Genomic DNA, 15,366 nt, shown 5'->3' with positions numbered 1-15,366 from the left:
GAAATAGTTAGTAAACATTGGATCTCCTCAAGCTGTTACACTTCTGCAAAAGAGGACTAATCTTTGATACCAATTGTTAGGTCCTGGAGACAACTAAGAGGGGGGGGGGCTGAATCAGTTGTCAAATAAATTCAAACCAAAACAACTTAACCAACTTAATGCTTAATACCGGTAAACCAATTTAATAAGTCGGTAGATAGTTTTAATAGTTAATTGTTATATCGGTAAGGATTAGTGCATGAAACATAAAGACAAAGTCATCCACAACACATAACACCAATATTTGTACGTGGAAACCCTGTAAGGGGAAAAACCACGGTGGGAAACCTTACCCACAATCAGATGATACTATTGCAAATAGTAAGTGTACATAAATGGGGTCTGCACATGCAGAAAGGCCAAGCGCCTAGAGCTCAGTGCTCAATCACAAAATGGGAGTCACACTGACTACAGTTGGATGGTTAAATCCAATAAGAATGTAATGCAAAAAATAACATCTTCATATGCTGGATTCAGTACTAGTGTAGTTCTGATTGTCTTCACAAAAACCCTCCTTCAATCTTCAAATGATGTCAACATGTATAGCTCTTCTTATTCTCGCATATACCTTCACACAATCATTTTTTGCATTCCTCTCCTGATCTTAGAAATAAGATCTTACATTTATACCATAACCTAAGACCAATTTTAGTAGGTCGGCTCTACAAGATATTACAATAAAACATTTTACAAACAATACAATATCCGATGCAATAATCAATTGAACATGTCGGCTTAATGCATTTACAACAATAATTAATCATCTCCATAGCGTGTCGTGCTGATCTCGAAAAGATAAACCTGTCGGTGTAACCTGAACCTATTTGCCGGTAACAACGAATATGCAAATGCTAATATGCCAATAAACAATTCTCCAATACAAGATGTCTAAATGATGTCTTCGACATTACCAAGTGTTTTCCATGCTATTCCAAGTGTCGGTGATCATTATATCTTGTCGGTGTACCAGATATTGGTGACTGTGCATGAGTCACTTGCTTGTCGGTGAATGTTTTTGATTCTCCAAAGTGCCAGAGTTGATAAGTGTTTAGTAGGTGTTGACATCAATGACAAAACTATACCAAAATACCAACATGTTTATCACACCTCAAGGTGACAGCATCGCAAAGTCTTATAGGCTCACATTTCCATGCACAAACAACATATCAGAATATGAGGCCCTAATCATAGGACTCCGACTGGCTGTACAATAGAAGTTACACGAACTACAAGTATGTGGTGACTCCCAACAGGTCATTCGACAAGTAACAGATGAATATCAGACCAAGGATGATAAAATCATATCGTACAAACAAATTGGTGACAAATTAAAGGCATAATTCACTACTATCACCTTTTGTAATGCCCCGCTAGGAAACCTCGAAGGGTTTAAGCTAAAACACTCAATGGAGTGTAAATTTTTTTTTTTTAAATAGTTTTATAATAATAATAATAAGAGTGTTAATAATAAGACGCAACATCAAGATACATTGGAGTTATCTGACACTTAGATAACACAACGGAAGACTAAACAAACCTAAGGAGTTTCCCAATGTGATTACATAACCTTACACCTAACTCGACTCGCAACATTTGATCCATTTAAGCTGGATATCTTAATTACAAGTTAATACTTAAGACATGGATATAATATGTTCGATGAATTGACATTTTAGAATTTAGGAAGCGTTCATCTATTATGATTGGAGATGAGGCTAACATGAGGATATTTACTCAATGTATTTTAAACGTAGGCAACTTAAGAATTCACCCATTAAGGTTTAAGTATGGTTAACTTGGCGAGTCCATCCATTTTTGATACAATGAAACTAATATAACGAAGTTCATTCATTTATGTTTAAAAGTAAACAACCAAATGAGTTCATCCTTTATAGCTAAATTATGACTAATAAGAGGAGATTCTTTTATTAGGGTTTAAAATGTAAACTAACATAATGAGGTTCATTCATTAGGGTTAAAACATAACTAACTAATAAGTCGTAGTACATTGATAGAGGATAAAATATAAATAGCCTAATGGGTTCATTCATTAAGGTGTAAATGTGATATAACCACTTTAGTTCATCCAATTAATTTAAATATAGCTAATAAGATGAAGTTCATTCATTAAGGATTAAATATGTAAATAACATAATGAAGATCATCCATTGGGGTTAAAATATAACTAACTTGATGAGTTCACCCATTATAGCTAAGATAGAGTTAATATGATGCGGTTCATTTATTAAGATTGAAATATAAATAGCTAAATGTGTTTCCCCTTTTTTTTTCTTTTGTTCAATTATAGCTATTATGATGAAGTTCATTTATTAAGGTTATAATGTGGATAACAAATTGGGTTCGTCCAATTATAGTTAGAATGAAGCTAATTTGGTGAAGATTATTTATCTAGAATAAAACGTAAATAACTATTTGGATTTCATCCAATTAGTGAAATTTAACTAATATGACGATGTTCATTTGTTAAGATAAAAAGGTGAGTAACTAACAGAAGTTCATCCATTAGATTTGCAATTTAGGTATTATGACAAGTAAATTCCATAATTGATATCCATTCAATACGCACAATTTACATGTTGTATGACAAGTCAATCCATTAATTGCAACCTAGTGAGTTTCCTCCCATGCTTACTTCTTTTCATTAACATTAACAAAATATTTTCCATAATCACATTTTCAATCTTCTATGACCCTAATTACTACATTTAACAAGAGGACTTTATTCAAGCATTCAAGAAATAACTTCATTAAAATTCCCATTAAACACTTACAAAATGCAACCATACATGTTAGCTCTAAGTATGAAATGTGAGAGACAAAAGCATCGCATAACATAGATATGATCTCGGAGTTCACCCCTAAAGGGCTACATCTCTGGGCCTGCTCAGCTGCAAGACCCCTCTGGCAATTAATCAAGTTAAGATTACATAGGATTCATGTCATTTACATCTCTGCCATTTAGGCGAACACAACCACTATACAACGACCACTTCGGTCAATAATTACATAAATGATCCCTTTTTAGAAGCGGATCCAATTGTTCACATCAAACGCAAAAAATAAAAGTCTCCTGACTATCGATACTCTAACTGGGAACTTGACCCAACACAAGCAACCCAATGACAGGGTCCTAACAAACCTATCAAGGTCATGCCATTACTTAAACATAGCGATTACAAGAATTAAACCTTGCACAAGCATTAACCAGAAAATACAATCAAAATTTCACCATTCGATTTATTCAATAGCATATATATAAATCCCAGTATTTACCAACTTAAAATAAAAAAAATAACAACATTGCAACAAATTGGTAATTCATGGGGAAATAATTGCTATAATGGAACCAATGATTATTATATAATTAATAATATACGCTAATTAGATTTTATCTAAATTAACATATATTTTTATATATATATTAATCCATTATTAAAAATTAATACTTGAAAGTAATAACATAACAACATTACAACAATTGATAATTCATGGGGAAATAATTGCTATAAAGGGACCAATTATTAATATATAATTAGTAATATGTACTAATTAGAAATTATCTAAATTAACATATATTTTAATATATACATTAATCCATAATTAATGATTAGTATATAATAGTAATAGATAAATCAAATTTTAATAATAACAAAATATATTAATTTTAATATATTTATATTATTATTATTTTGTTTTGTTAACATAGAAGAAAATTTATTATTATTATTTTTAAACAAGGAAGGGAGGCGACAAACCCTAGTTGTTGGGCCTACGGCCACCATGGTGGACGCAGCCCCTTCGGCCCCCACACACAGTGGAGTCGGGGTTGTTGCGGCCGCCATGGGGGTCGCAGCCCCTTCGGCCTCCACTCTCTGGAATCGGGGGTTGTTGCGGCCGCCATGGGCATTGCGGCCCCTTCGGCCTCCACACGCAGTGGAGTGGGGTGACTGCGAGAAGTGGTAGGGGAGGGTGCGGGTTGAGCTTCGGCTCCCCCCCCCTAAAAACCCCAAATTTCTCTTTTTTTTAATATATTTATTTATTTGTTTGTTTATTTCCAGTTTCAACTTGAATGAAAAAAAAAAATACACATAAACGAAATAACCAAAAGAAAACATAAAACCCCCATTATCCATTTATCACAGTCACAGACATATTTTTCTAGAATGTTCAAAACAATATAATGGAAAATATTCTCAACTAGATCATGAATCTCAAATACCCAAATGGATTTAATCCCATTTATCTACTCTCTTTTTTTTTCTTTTCAATCTTGACTCGAAACAAGCAATATTCCCAAAACCAAAACTTAAATCTAAGAGCATTCTTGGGTATAAAAAAAAAATAGCATTTCATGAAGATCCACCAAATACCATTTTTATTTTGATTTAACAAAGAAACAAAAGGGAAAAAAAATCGAGATCCTACCTCTTTAGCATTCCTAGTAAGATTCAAAGAAGAGCCCCCAACCTACAGCTGTAGAAATTCATCCTTGCCAAAATCCCCAAATCTCCATCCCCATATCATTCTTTTCCAAAAATTCAACAACCCCCAAAAATATTTTTCAACCTAGGTTAAATGGGAACCAATTTTGACCTAATTTCTAATTTCAAAATTTAAGCCCTTTTAAAATAGAAAGAAATAATAATTCTTTTCAACTATTAAATTAATTTAACTTGATTTTCTAATTAATATACTTCTCTCTTATTTAATCTTAATTTTAATTTCTCAATATTAGTTAAGCCAACATTTATATTTCGAACTATTGACAAGGGTAAAGTATTTAAATTAAAATTAATTTCCAAAATCAATCTTTTACACTATATCAAACTTTACAAATTAAAAATGATTTTCTTTAAATAATAAAATTTACCCTTTCTTTTCCAAAATGCAAAAGTGGCTAAATTAATTATATTTCAAATAACTTTAAATATTTCTTTTTTTTAAAAACGCGTAAACTAATTAAATTCATTAATTAAAACTAACCATTAAATTAAATTCACTACAACATAAATAAAGCGATCCTTTTAATTAATGATTAATCACCTAAAAGAAATCTATTTATTTTGATTTCTCAACTAATAATGCGTAAATGAACACATTAATTCAAAGTACATACTTAAGCTTGCTACAAATATAAATAAAGTGATCTCTTAAATTAACGATTAATCATATAAAAGAAAACTATCTATTTTAAATTTCTCAATTACTAATGCATACATCCACACATTAATTGGAATTAAATACTTAGGATACATACTCCATTTACCACATGCAAGACACACAAACCAAGAAAGTCCACCAATCACACGACAGGCGACCCAAACGACAAAGGAACCCTACGAACCACACACGATGCTCACCTAATCATGGCTAAGGCAAGACGAGAGTTTTATGACCACCTAATCCAAATCCTAAGGATGAAGGAGGTATACTCAACCCTGTGAATCCTGATAGAGATGAACCTCACACCTAGGCGGTATAGTACCTACAATCTCCTGCAACCATGAGTTACGCAAGCATACATATATATACATATTCAATGAAGGCGTTAACTCGAGATTTATAACAAGAATTAGGGAAACAATTACATTTACACAAGAATCGATGCAAAAGCACAATAATAGGTATGCACAATTATTTATATTATCTAATCTACAACATTTCATCACAGTTAATCAACCATTCAAGAATGCTACATAGGAAGTCAACCAAGGTCAAATGGATTTTCCAAGGCCGACTAGGGTAGGGGCATTACACCTTTGAACATATACCTAGAGATCACAATCGAGCTGCTGATGCCATGGCTACCATTGCATCTCTCCTAGATCTTCCACATAATTCAACACGCTATGAGTTCTTGGTAGAACAGCTTTGGATTCTCGCTTATGATATCCCCGAATCCGAGATGATATGTCGCCTTGTCGGTTCTAAATCCGCATGGTATGGTGAGTTCTACACCTATCTACGTGATCACACACTTCCTCCTAACCAATCAAATAACCAATGTAAAACCTTCATTTGCCAAAACGCTTGATATACCATTATTGTTGAAACCCTATACTGACGCAGTCTTGATGGTACTCTCCTTCGATGTCTGGAATAGGATGAGATAACAAAGGCCTTGGAAGAGGTACATGAAGGAATTTGTGGAACTCATGCAAGCGGTCTGTCACTAGCCAAGAAACTCATGTGCACTGGATACTATTGGCCGTCCATGGAAAAAGACTCCTACTATTTTGTCAGAAAATGCAAGAAATGCCAAGTTCATGGAGACCTGATACATGCACCGGCATAGGAATTGCAACCAATCACAACACCATGGCCTTTTTGTCAATGGGGCCTTGACCTTGTGGGTAAAATCCATCCATCTTCATCCAATGGCCACAAATTCATCATTACCGCCACCGAATATTTCACAAAGTGGATTGAAGCTGTTCCACTCACCCAAGTCACTGACAAGTAGATCGCCTCATCCATCCTTAATTACATCATCTGCCGGTATGGTGTACCCATGTCCATCATCATAGATAACAGGCTTCCATTCAAAAATCAGGATGTCTGCGAGCTCTATGAGAAGTTTCACATCCAACACCGCTTTTCCACTCCCTATTACCCAAAAGCAAATGGTCAGGCCGAAGCATTAAACAAGAACATATTAAGAATCCTCAAGAAGACAGTCAATGATGTCAGTCATGATTGGCATGTTCAATTGTATTGAGCACTATGGGCATATTGAACTAGCATTCAAACCCCTACAGGTGCAACTCCCTACTCATTGGTCTATGGCACATAAGCCATCCTTCCTATTGAAATTGAGATACCATCTCTACGGGTTTCCTTTCATAATCTCATAGATGATGAAGCATACCGAGTCTCACGTCTTCAAGATTTAGAGCTACTTGATGAGAAGTGGCAAGCTGCATACAATCACCTCAAAGCTTATCAGCAGCGCATGAGCAGAAGCTATAATCATCAAGTTAGACCTCGTACATTTGAGGTAGGCAATCTTGTTCTAAGAGAGAATCCTCGTAACCAGCCAAACAAAGAACATCAGGGAAAGTTTGAATCAAACTGGCCAGGTCCATATGTTATCATTGTTGTATTTGGGTCTAGGGCATATCAGTTGGCTACTTCAGAAGGAGAACCACTAGTAGATCCAATCAATAGCATGCACCTCAAACGGTTTTACACCTAAGCTGCACAGAGCATTAGGATCCCATACATACTAGAAAAACACCAAAAACATTCAGATAAATGTCTTGAAGAAAATTGTAAGGAAAAATCATGCATCCAACCGGTGAACAACCACTCTGGTGGCACCTTGGGTAAGTACGATGGTGAAAACCTGACAAACAGGTGCCACTCGTAACGACTATGGATCCATTGTCATTCAGACTTGTTGTGATCACATTCATTTCATCCAATCATCCATCCATCCAAACCATGGCTTGTTATTGATCTACAATCAAGGATAGTACTTCATGCGTCTTGCATCCTGCTTTTTCATAGTCATGTCTAAACTGGGGGCAATGCCCTTAATCTATTTGATGGAAGTGGATTATGCATTACTTGTGATTCATTGAGTTCTTCATTCAAAAATGTCTCACAAAAATCCAAAAACATTCAAAACAATCATCAAAAATCCAAAAACATTCAAAACAATCATCAAAATACCAAAAACATCTGAAAATTGTCTCACAAAATCCAAAAACATTGGAAAACTATCTCACAAAAACCAAAAACATTTTGAAAACATCAAAAATCAACCAAAAACATGGCAACACTTTTGTACATATGCATCCAAACAGATTTCAAAGAAACATTGTGAAATACTCAAACAATGACCACTTCTCACATTGACCAAACAATCAACATCAAAATGCAAAACTATCTTCACAAGGATGCATCCTTCCTTACCAAAACAAAAACAAGATGACATTTTCTTTGACAAGAAAATTTTGTTTAAGCTATTAAGTACTTGGTTGGTTTGATAAGTTATTTATTCATTTATATCAGGTTCCTATGCTACTCTGAGATATCCACAAGTGGTTAGAGTGGTCGGGATGGTTCCTAAGCATTGTTTGTATGTCTTCTACAAATAATTCCGATGAAGTTCTGGGGCATGTACTAATGGTGTCTACATGGGAAGTTCACTAAGCTACGTGATCATATGCCAAATACAGTCATGGATCACTATGGCTTGCTGACTACAGCGTATACCTCGACCATATGAGCATGAACCATTATGGAGGGTCCATATTCATTCTTTATTTATGTTGTTTGTTTGCAGGTACAATGCTCCATCCTTGGTTCCTACTGCCTTATCCAAGTTTGATATTACCATGCTCAATGATGAAAATAAAAACACTATGGATCATCATTCCATCTCATCTGTTTATATTGCATTCCATTTCATGTCACCAATCCATTTAATCATTCATTATTCATATGCATGCTTTTATCTACAAGTGTGAACAAGATTAATGTCAGAGGTTATGGGAAAATGAGTTGGCCTTGGATACAATCACGACAGAGTTCTCTGATACATCATCACTGCATCATGCAAAGCCTAAATAACCTTGCATTCGGCTATCATAATCACATCATCATTACATTTAGTTGCATTTGCATAGAGTACATTTAATATCATTTAGTTGCATTTACATACCTATAGTTCATTATCATTTATTGGCATTAACATCATTATATCATTTCATTATTGGATAAATCATGACATTTAGATCCATTTATAACATTGTATTTATTACCTTTATTAGCCATTACTATGCATTCATTTAGTATCATTTATCCTCCTCATTTACCATCATTTAAAAACTTGTTTACCATACATTTGTTTAGATTTCCGTAGTTGCATACAGTTATTTATCTATCCATGAGTTAAGTGCATTCATTTATCCATCTAGTATATTCTTATACTCATTCATTTCATCTTACAACAAATTTCATTTAGGTTTCATTATAATGCATTCATTCTCTTTTTATTGCATTAAGGTACAGATATTTATTACTCAAAAGTTGCATGATCATCACATTATCATTTTGCTTAGCTATATTTCATCAACATTTAGAATCATAACAAAACCAGGTGTTTTAAACATTGGCTTATACATTACGCATATACATTCATTTAGATATCATAATATAAACATTTGTACTTTACATTTGTTTATCCATATTGCATTCATTTTAACCATCTAGATGTATTTACATAAATAAATCATTTATTCAACACATGGCATCAATCATCACTGCATATCATCATCTCATCATCGCATCAACATAAAATACAAGTACCATCATTCAAATCATTAGCATAATGCATACATCATCATCATAGCATTTACATACATGAAGCATTAACATCAACAAATCATGCCTATCAACCTGCATCCACAAGTTAGCATCACATCATAAAATATGCATATAGACATCATGTCGGAATAAATCATCATGAAACATGCATATAGGAATCATCTCATAAACACATCCATATAGCAAGAACAAGTATCCATCTAAACATAAATCATAAGATCATCATCCTGCATAAATCCATACATATCATCAACATGCATATCAACACAAAAATATGGGATCTCCTCATATATCATATCATATCAACAAAAACATACATATATTAGAGTACAATGAAGTCTAAAATATCGGCTACCAAGAGCCATCCAAGACACAGTCCAAAATGACAATGTAAAAATATACAATATGCTCTCTCAGATGCCACTCTGACCGGATGTTGCACCACCATCACCACCTTCTCCCCCACTACCCCCTGCACCACTTGATCTATCTCTCCATGGAGGACCCATCACACCCCCATTGCTCTACATCCTCTAAGGCAGCTTTGATCTCTCCTAACGCATCTATGAATAACTTAGTTCTCTTCGACTAGATGGAACCTCCTGCTCATATAGGCCCCACTAGTAATCAACCTCTCCACTTTCTCTCTGTAACTCTCTCACTAGGGAATCAGCCAACGGCCCATGTCCCTATACTCCCTCCAAGGCCTGAACTCTCTCCTGTAACTAGATCACCCTGTCCATGGCCTGATCTCTCTCCTGCAACACTACAGTCAACTCTGACTCTCGTGCAAATAGTTGCACATCTCTAGCTGCCACCTTTGCCTCCATATCCTCGAACCGAGTCTACAAAAATAATATCATATGATCCTAAAAATCTCCACCCCCTATCGCTCCCTCCCCTATATCAATAGGTGCCTCTCCAGTGGCTCCCTCCCCTATCTCCATAGGTACATGTCCCTCACCTGCATCCTTGCCACCTAGTCTCATGCCTCCCTGCATCAAAGGTCCCTGTGATAGCCGCAATCACTTCCCACCTCCCCCACCTCCACCTCTGAATCCACCACATCCTCCAAAACCACCACCCCTCCTCCTCCTCCTCCATCCCCACCACCACCATCTCCTCTCCCTTGTACACCTACGGACCTCCTCTCCTCCTCTATCCCTATCTCCTCTCCTCCTCTAAGGATGGAATAGGCTCCGCTAGATCTGATATCCGAGGAATTATATGTGCCACAATGTACTGAGTGTACTCCTCTTTAACCCCTACATCTACGATCCTCAACCGCATATCCCATGGTCTTGCCTATAATGTGCGGAACTCTGGAAAGGCCTAATCATAAGGTAACACTGGTCTCCATAGGAACCTTTCTCAGACTACTCTAGCATACTCTCCAGAACCACTCAGCAGTCCTTGCCTCTACCCAAACTGTCTCAGAACTCTACCCAGAAGCTGTCTCTCCACATTGTAGGTTGTCCTACCAATGAGGTATCGTGTCATAAACACATATGGCAATGCCTCTGCATCATCCTCCCATGACTCACACTCAATATATGGCCTCCAGATCACTGTATCCAAATCGTCCAGTGCTCGCCGCCACCACTCTAACTTCCCCAGGCGGGGCTGACTCATCATACCTCCATACATGTATCCATATGGCTAGTCCACTGCTCGAAATCTTAGACTAATTGGTCGGGTAACAGGTAAGTGCTCCCATGACCAAATATGCAGCAAAGTGATCCCCACTCCCAATGAGCCCACCCCTCGGTATGTTACCTCATGTAGATCTCGATATAAGTGCGATAGCACGCACGGTCCCCTCTGTCATCATCTGCTCGATCACCTGACCCCAACCAATGACAAGTCCATGCGATCGTTGATCTAGACATAGAAGTCCCCAATAATCCCAGATAGCACTGATGGTAATGGCTCATACAAGGCTGCTATATCCTCCTAGGCTATCGACCCATCATTAATGAAGACATCCTCATCAAAGAATCTTTGTACTGTTGTTGTCCCCCAAGCTCGGTCATATGTCACTAGCTCTCCTCGAATGGGAATGTGCAGGATGCGCCATACATCCTCTAGTGTAACTGTCATCCCCCCCTGTGCTAAGTGAAACATGCATGTCTCACTATGCCATTTCTCTGCCAATGCTGTGATCACCCCGCGATTCATCCAAATCACGGGCATATACATAACATCATACAGGTCAGTCACTGCAATGCAATCCACCTCGGCCTTTCTCAATCGATCGCGTGACATTGTGTGGTAGGATGCCTCTCGTGCATCTGTAAGACACGAAGATCCTCCTACACACGTGCATCAACCATCATCATCAGTTGTTTTGTTTCAAACTTTCTTAAAGTTTAAACCTAGACTATCAACAGATACTTTGATCAAGTATCTTCGGGTCTCAACAGGTAAGCAATCATGGCACACCTAGACTACAACAGGTATTTATCCTAGTGACCTAAGTCTCATCAGGGCTGCTATGGTTCAAAACAACTCTCAAATCACATCTCCATCCATCCATCATTAGCTTCAGGAGATTTTTTTCAAACATAATGGGGCATCTACCTTCCTAACAAAAGCGTTATTATGCACACAATAGTGCTAAAGTGATGACAAATGCACTAAATCAACTATCCAATAGCGCTAAACCAACAATAGCACTACAACAACTATACAATAGTGCCACCTCACAACAACAACGCTCAATCAACTACACAATAGCACTAAAAGCCCAAAAGCGCTAAAACAACTATACAATAGCGCTAACCTTGACAACAACACTAAAACCACTATGCAATAGCGCCATAGTGGTACAACAGAGCTAATTTAGTTGACAACAACGCCAAAACACAGTTTTAGCGCTATTGTGTTGACTCAACTTGGACCAAGCCAAAAACCTATCAAAAATGCATAAAATTCAAAAATTCAAATTCACATACCGCTGGTCCATAGTCGTCTGGCTGCTGGAATCGATGGACTCGCTCTAGTCGATGATCTGCTATAGGCACCGGCATCCTGACTACTACTTGCTCTTCCAAAAGGTCACTATTGGAGCTCCAATTTCACTATGGACACGAATGCAAATGAGCCTATTTTCACCCCTTTCCCTCCATATATACCCTTCATCATAACCCTAATTTTACCTCGCTCACCGCCGTGGTCCCTGTGAACTTCCCGAGCCTCCTATTTCTTCATTTTATCTCTGATTTCTTCTATTTTTTCACCAGTATTGCTAAAATCTTCTCTTCTATCACCCCGCCAAATTTCATTCTTTTTTGAGAGATCGCCTGATTTTTTTAAATTTTCGGCCCATCTCTCGAGGGGGCATACTACCCATTAAATTAACATTTTATGGGGCATATTTCTTCACACCTATTTTTTTTCTTTGAAACAACACGATAAACCACACCATCTCAAATAAAGGCAAATGTAGTCACATAAATTTGTCCATTTTAATTAAATGAATATTTACTATTTATTTGATTAAAAACCCACTAGCCATCAGTTAATTAATTTAATATTTAATTAATTCATCTTCAAACATTCTCCTATTAATTAAATAAATTATTCAATTTATTTTAATTAATTCATTAAACCAAATTCACAATCAATTAAATGAATAAATCCTATTTATTTAATTTAATACCCTTTTCTTCTTTTAAATAAATTAAATAAAACATTTATTTAAATCATTAAATCCCCTCCCACTTGCATTCTCCTAAAAATGCAACTTGCACCTATTTGTTGAAATAAATTAATTTTATTTTAATAAAAATCCTATTTTCCCTCACCCACCAAACCCACTTGCAATCCTAACCCCCTTCTAGATTCTTCTAACCCCTTCCTAATTAGCCTAATCCATCCCCTAATTATTGTCACATCCCTAAGCAACTTGGAGTCACTTCTCAAAGACTTCAAAATCTTTGAAAAGCATTAAATGCTTTGTGTGTTCAACAATTTAACCTCTAAAGTCTTCCAAACCACTTATGGCTCTTACATGACCATTAATGGTTAAATCCACTTGCACCCATGGTTAGGGACTTTGACCTCTAACTCAACCCTCATGTGACCCATGTGTCTCCTCAAACATTTATTGCTTTGACCATGGTTATCCCTTTAACCTTTGCACAAGAGTTTATCCATTGGATAAAAGCATTATTCTTTGGATAATAAATTTATTCACTCAACCCAACCTTAACCTTAACTCCCAAGTTAACCCTCAAGTCATGTCAAGCATTTAATGCTTCTTCCCTCTCCTCTCAACCCCTCTCATGTTGACACTTTTCATCCTGGGATTGGGTTGAAAGTCCTCACATGGATTGAATATCATTCAATCCTGACCCTTGTTGAGATTACTCAATCTCAACCATCCATTGCTCCATTTTTCCTATAAATAGAGCTCATTTCTTCATAAACCAGAGCCTGAAAACTTGTATGCATTTACATTATAGCCATTTTTAGAGAGTGTTAGATAATCAATCATATTCACTCTTTTGTTTTAAATTCAACACTAGCTAATTAGATAATCTCTTATTTTAGCTCTTGTTCACATTTGCATAACATCTTAGATTAATCATCTTGAATCTTGAATCTCCATAAAACATCCATAGTGCAAAAATCTGCTGAGATTTACACTAATTTGGAACTTGGAGAGGAGAGGAATAAGGAACAAGAACCTACCAACATGGTAGAAAGCATATGGAGATGTTTGGTTACATTTTGTAGATTTATTATGCTTTTTATCTATTTTGTAGTGTCTTTCTTGATATGCTTGTTTAGGAAAGTGTTTTGTTTATGATTTCTAACACTAACAAATTGGCTTTCTTCTTGTTTGTGTTGTTTTGTTATCATGACTAAACTTCCCTTTTTGCAGGAGTATCAATACCCATTTCCTATCAACCAACACAACAACGCCCCCTCTTCCCGTATCATGTTTAGTGACAAATTGGAATGCATCTTTCTAGATGAACCCAAGATTTACTTCCAACAAAAATTTTGGAGGCTTTCATCTCTTGTAGGAGAAGAATATCCATATTCCTATGTTGATTTAGGAATCTTTTGACTATATGTTTCCTGTCAAGGGATTCTAACCCCCTTATGTTCCAAGAAGTAAATTTCAAATCCATAAAACATAATAGATAGAGGGGTCCTTAAACTACTATAGCACTTGGGGAGTTCCTTCCTAGTGTGTACCTTCTTGGGAGGGGAGACTCTTTATTTTTACCTTTGGGTCACTCCTCTTCCTTTTAACTTTAGTAAAAGGGCCATCTCCATTAGTGTTTAAAATTTCATTGTCTTCACTATCCACAAACTTAGGTGGATGTTGAAAATCTAGATGCTCCTCTTGTTAGACAGTTCAAATAACTAGAAGACAACTGAGAGAGGGGGGGGCAGTGAATCAATTGTCACAGATTATCAGAATATTCAATAATTAAAATTATAATACCGAAACCCAAAACATTAATACCAGAATGCTCAAACCAAATACCAAAATAATAGTTAAACCAATTACGTATAAACACTAATCAGAGAATAAATACCATCCACATGACACCAAGATTTATACATGGAAAACCCGGTAAAGAGAAAAACCACGACAGGAAGCCTACCCACAGCCAGATAATACTTCTGCAGTAAGTATGCAAATTACAATTGAGGGGCTTGCACTTGCACGAAGGCCAACAACCTAGAGCACACTGCTCATCACAAAAGGAGTCTCACTGACTACATAGAAATCCAAACTACAATCCGGAGAAAGGAATGAACTGCAAAGATAGCATTTCTATGCCTGAGTACAGTTTTGGTTAAGCTCAATACCATAGGACTAAATCCTCTTATATAAACCCAACTTGATCCAATGATTGACCAAATTCTCTACCTAAATGATATTATATTATTCGCACACTACATTTCCATATCTCATGACTTGATTATCTACAATGAGATCTTATATCATAT

This window comes from Cryptomeria japonica, chromosome 8, assembly GCF_030272615.1.
Source record: "Cryptomeria japonica chromosome 8, Sugi_1.0, whole genome shotgun sequence".
NCBI classification, from domain to species: domain Eukaryota; kingdom Viridiplantae; phylum Streptophyta; class Pinopsida; order Cupressales; family Cupressaceae; genus Cryptomeria; species Cryptomeria japonica.
Note: the sequence above shows the minus strand (reverse complement) of the source record.